The sequence below is a fragment of the Notechis scutatus genome, chromosome 1 (assembly GCF_049901735.1).
Source record: "Notechis scutatus isolate UNSWTSFEM ecotype Mainland chromosome 1, rNotScu1.2, whole genome shotgun sequence".
NCBI lineage: Eukaryota > Metazoa > Chordata > Lepidosauria > Squamata > Elapidae > Notechis > Notechis scutatus.
In genome coordinates this window covers 312,415,808-312,421,846 of record NC_142009.1, presented here as the reverse complement: position 1 = coordinate 312,421,846, position 6,039 = coordinate 312,415,808, and positions in this window count along the sequence as shown.

The following is a 6,039-nucleotide window of genomic DNA, read 5'->3' as shown; positions in this document are numbered from 1 at the left end:
GATTGAAGAGAGCCAGTCTTGTTAATCTTGCAAAACAGTATCTCTATAGTGTGAAATGGCTTACGTTATACTTTAAGATGCAAGCTAAACACTGTTGGCTTCTCTAAATTTAAAATCTCTGGATATCTGTTGCAAGACAGTAATGAGAGAAATGATTTGAAAATACAAAATATGCTTTCATGTGTGACATACCGTATTTATCGGCGTATAACACGCACAGGCGTATAACACGCATCTTCATTTTAAGGGGGAAATTTCAGGAAAAAAAATTTAAAAAATTCTGCCTGCCTGCCTTAGTTTCTGGTTGTTTGGGAGCAGCTTCGGCTGAGAATAATAACTATTCGCCTCTTTTACTCAGCCGAAGCTGTTCCGATTCAACCATTAACGAAGGCAGGCAGGCAGGCAGAACGGAGCACTGCGGGCGGGCGGGCGGGCGGGCGGACGGGGTGGGGGGGGGGAGAGGCGACAGGAAAGCCCCCCCGCTTCTTTGAAGCAGTTTCTTCCTGTGCTGGTGGAGGAGCGAGAGAGCGACTGAGAGAGCTGACCCAGAGAGAAGGACAGGCTTCGGTTGCTTCCTCCCTCCCCTTCTTTCATTTGTGTCCTTGATCCCCGATCCCAGCAGCATTCACCGAAGGCTTCTTAACATTATATCGGCGTATAACACGCATACATCATTTGCCCCCTATTTTCAGGGGGAAAAAGTGCGTGTTATACGCCGATAAATACGGTACTTAAAAACAGGCAGAGCTTAATTTGAACTATTGTAGTTGCCATTCTGGATTTTTTTTTTATCATACCCTGTGAACATTCCAAATTATATTTGACCACAGAACAGTAAACCCTTGGCTTGCATCCTTAATCCAATTATGAGAATTTCACTTCCTGACAAACCTTTCTCTTTTACTCTTCCAAACCAAAAAGCAAAGGGCATAGACAATTTGATCAAATGGAAAAGTACAGAGCAGTAACTCAGAATGAGTTTCGTAAGGGAAAATTCTTAGGTTCCATTCCTAAGGCTAGGAATTACTTTTAGAGAACAGAAGACAGCATTTGGCAGGTAATCAGCGGCACAGAAATAAATAAATAAATGGCAGCTGCTTTACTGGGAACTAATTTAGCAGGGTGCAGTTCAGCAGGGTAATTCTAAATGAATATTCTCTGCAAAGCCAGATCCGACATCATCTTATTAACCAGATAAGTTATAAATGGTCCATCTATTCCTGTCCTTTCCAATGTCTGTTGATAAGGAGGTATAATTTTGTTCAGCTGAATATGTTGAATGTTATAAGTCTCCAACAGACTGATATGCTAGAAATTGATGTCTTTAGCATGTGTTCTTTCACTTTAGTTCATGGAAGCTTCTGTGAGAAAGGGCTTCAACTGAAATTTACTGCTGAATGCAAGTAGTTTATGGGAATGACTGTTGACATGAATACTGTGCATGGAGCCAAGAAATGAAAAGGAAGTAATAGATAAGAACTTATTTGTTTGATCAAAAATAATGTAGACAGCCCTGTTTCAAGGACTAACACATTTTGCATGAAACAGGTTGATGAACTGGCTAATAACAACTGATGGATTACTCAAAGGGAAACTGCTTTCAAGCTTGCCTTTTCACAAGAACATATGGGTCATGTTATTGATGTCTTCACTACTGAATGTTTTGTACAAGATGAATTTTTTGCATGTTAATAGCAGAGATGAAAGTTCAAGAGTTGAAATTTTCCAATTGTGTCCTGTTAGAAGAACAAGGCAAATAATTTATTCAAAACATTGTGTCAGGCAGCGAAACATTATAATCCAACAATGAATATCCAATGAATATCATTACAAAAGTTCACCTGTGGAGTGGGGAGGTAAAACCCAGGCTTTGGCAGGAAAAAAAGCATGCAGCATTGTGGCATGCAGGTGGTGTTATTCACATGGATTTCTCTGAACCTGGCACCAGGATCAACTCAACACTGCAACACTGAAAACTTTGAAACAATTGTTAAACAAAGCTTGGAGCACAAAAAGGAATTTTCACTGCAATTTGACAGTGCTAGGCCTCACACTTCACCATCCATCCAAGAGGTAACTGAGAAGTTGGGACTAGCCTTCTCTTATCCAAAATTGAGATATCTTCATGGGCATCTATTTGATTCAAATGAAGAGGTGTATGGACTGTCAGCATGTGGTTAAAGAGACAAAAGTGTGGTTATATTTTATGATGGAAGCTTGCCCATCTTTGACAGAATAGCACATAGTAGTAATTATCTGGTAAAAGGTAAATACAGGTAACAGAAGAGCTAATTTTAAGAATTATTTCTCTGTTTCACTTTTTAATATATCCCTACTGAAACTAAAGTTAAATCAGGTATTCTTTTTAATGTTCATAATAGATGGTTTATAGGTATGCCAGAAAATAAAAATAGCTTTTTATATCTTCTTTGCCAATAAGGGGAGTTGGTCATCTTTAGCATCTGGGTGTTATGATATGTTAAAAGAAGTAAATAAAAGACATCTCTCTTATGTATATGTATATATACACATACATACATATGATATATCACATATAGTCTAAATTTGTAACGCCCATATACTATTTTATTTTGTTACTTAAAATTTTTCCCAATTTCAAACTGCCATAGCAAGAGCATGAAGACATCAAGTGAAGAAAAGCCACCTACCTCTTTGGGTGATGCTATTGTTGAACAGCTCTTAGGAGTTGGACTTTATAAAGGTTTGCAATGTATTGTATGGGATACTTGAAAACAACCATCTTTATAAAGCAAATTTAAAAACTGAAGTTTTCTACTGAGGATTGGTAGTCTCAAAGTTAGAATAGTTTAAAAGGGGAAATAAATTTTGACAGATTAAACTATACTTGGCTACTAAATACTAAATCTATATTGCCTCCAGAATCAAAGTTAACAGCTTTCTCTAGCTTCCGGGAAATATGTGCAAGAAGCATCTAGTTGGATATTTAATTGGGAGCACATTTTTATTCAATTAATCTTAACAGTTATTGATCTAATGAGTTGACATGATGCTGTAGTCTTAACAAGCAGAAGCAGCTGAAGGAACCTTTCTGTTTGGATTTTGCTTTCATTACAGTTACAAGGTTTAACTTGTTTCCCTGTCAGTTTCTCTGCCTGTTAACAAATATGCATTGTTGCTGCCAAACCTCCAGAATATCTTTGGCAATAGCAATAACAACTGCAAACACAAAAGAACAATGTGCTCTTCTCAGGAAAAGTCAAAGAACAAAAACAAAGGAGCAATGAAAGCTTGAGCAAAATTTACAGATACTGCACAGTATCTGTAAAATTTACAGATACTGCATGTACATGGTGATGAACATTAAGATGATGACTTAAATTTAGGAATAGAAATAGGCAAATTCTAGTCTAAAATCACTTTGCCTTCTTCTGACTGAAGTAATGTGCATTCCTTCTAACTCTTCTGCAGTCGTAGATTGTAAGCATATGTAGCAAGGTACATTTAAGGTTCATGATTATGAAGAAAACACATTATTTTTTATAATAATACTTGTTTTTTATCCAAGTGCTTTAACACTGATTGGTGTTAAGAATGTGCTTTGATACATCTGTATGATTGTGTAACTAAATTCTAATGATATTAAAAAAATAAAACATGAACATTAATTGAGGGCCTGGAATATTGTAGTAATCAACTTGGTAACCTTAAGATATTTCTTGTCATTCTCTCTTAGAATTAGAATTCCTAACCTGTCCCTGTTTTGATTCCAGGCTGGAAAAGATGTCAGATATCACTGGTTGAGAATCAGATTTTTCTTTATTAAAAAGGAGGGGTGGCTGGTTGCACAAAACCAGTGTCCCTTTACTCGTATCTTTTTAGCATAAGATAATAGCAGGCACATTCTTGCCTGGCTTCATTACTTTTTAGACAACTACTTGCTTCTTTAACTTATATCTACTACTCAAGTCTACATTATCCTCTGTAAATACTGGTATGTGCCTGTCACATCAAGGAACAGTATCTGGCATCAAATCTATATTTGTCAAATCTATATTTGTTAAAGCAGTGCACATCACATTTCTACATGAGGTTTACAAAATGGGGAAAACCTATACACTGAAGGCAAAGTGAAAACAACACTCCAAAATACAACACAATCCACAAATTACAATACCTAAGATAAATTTATTTTGAAATAAATCAGCTGTCAAGTGTATCCTGCTTTTTCTAACATATCCTTTATACTTTCTCTTCTCAATCAAGCTTGTTGCTGAATAGGTGCAGGATCTGTTTGAACAGTAGCTCTACAAACCATTGGATCACAGCTCTCAAAATAGCTGCCTGGGCGTTCTGGGAGTCCAACCATTATTATACTGTAGTTTATCACACAGTCATTTAGATTGAATTAGACCACTCCTTCCAAAGAATCTGAGACAGGCAGGTGTTTAATTATATTAAAGATGTTGCTTAATATTGTTAAAACATTAAAGTTATCTATTATGGTTGGTCACAAAGTCTGACAGATGTTTTGACTGTATTTGGCATTTTTATTCTAGTGTGGAGTCTTTAAAGACCTAGGATAAGTGAATGTTTGATGATGCTGAAGATATGTCGCAGCATATCAGCTGTTCAAAGTAAAGCTACCTTTTGCAATTTACTAATGGCAATTCTGTTGATCACCACTGGTGTTCAAATGGCATTGCAGATAATTTGGGATTGCACTCAAGGCACCTATCACTATTAGTATCATCTTTGCTTTCTTGTGTCACAGTCCTTTTGCGACTTCTATTTGCAGGTCTTTGTTTTCTGGGGTTTTCTCCCGTCCTTTCGCCTTTCCTGAAGGAATATCGATTTCACAGAAGACAATGTTGAAAAATCACTACGCAATCTAAAACCATCTCTATCTATTGGACCGGATGGAATATGTGCCTACTTCTTAAGAAAGCTATCCACTGCCATAGCCAAACCTCTAAGCATAATCTTTGAAAAATCTTTCAGAACCAGCTCCTTGCCTAACCTATGGTCACAAGCCACAGTCATCCCCATCTTCAAAAAGGGAGACCCAAGCCTAGTTGAAAATTACAGGCCAATCTCCTTATGCTGCGTCACCTGTAAAGTCATGGAATCAATTATTAACCAATCCATTATCCTCCACTTAGAGACAAACAACCTACTCTCCAATAAACAATTTCATTTCAGAAAAAACTATCCTGTAATCTGCAACTCTTACACTACAAAAACATATGGACGACACAACTCGACCAGGGCAAAGCAATAGACGCAATCTACATAGACTTCTGTAAAGCCTTTGATTCAGTGGTACACGACAAACTACTCCTAAAAATAAAATCCTATGGTATCTCTGGACAACTGAATAACTGGATAGAAGCATTCCTGTCAAACAGACAACAAATGGTCAAAATCGGGAGCGTCCTATCAAATCCAGTACCTGTCAATAGTGGTGTCCCCCAGGGCAGTGTTCTAGGACCAACTCTCTTCATACTCTACATAAATGACCTCTGCGATCATATTAAGAGCAATTGCGTTCTTTTCGCTGATGATGTAAAGCTGTTCAATACCACAGACAATACTACTACCCTTCAAAAGATCTCGACTATGTATCTGAATGGTCAAACAAATGGCAACTTCAAATCTCAACAAATAAATGCTCTGTCTTACATATTGGCAAAAAAATCAGAAAATAAAATACAAGCTGAATAGTCAAGAACTTGTTGATGACCCAAGCTCTGTAAAGCAGGGGTCCCCAACCGCCGTCCGCGGACCGGTACCGGGCGCGGAACAAGCCTTACCGGGCCGCTGGTTGCTGGGCGCCGCCATCTTTTTGGTAAAAAAGCAATTTTTGTCAAAAAGATGGCGGCGCCAGCTCGGTGAGCTTTTCCGGGTAGAAAGCCATTTCTACCCGAAAAGCTCAACCAAGCATGGCGCCGCCATTTTTGACGAAAAATCACTTCGGTGACGTCACGGAAGTGATTTTTCTCAAAAGATAAGCGGCGCCAGCTGACGCCGGAACCGGCGCGGCACCCAGCTGACGCCGAA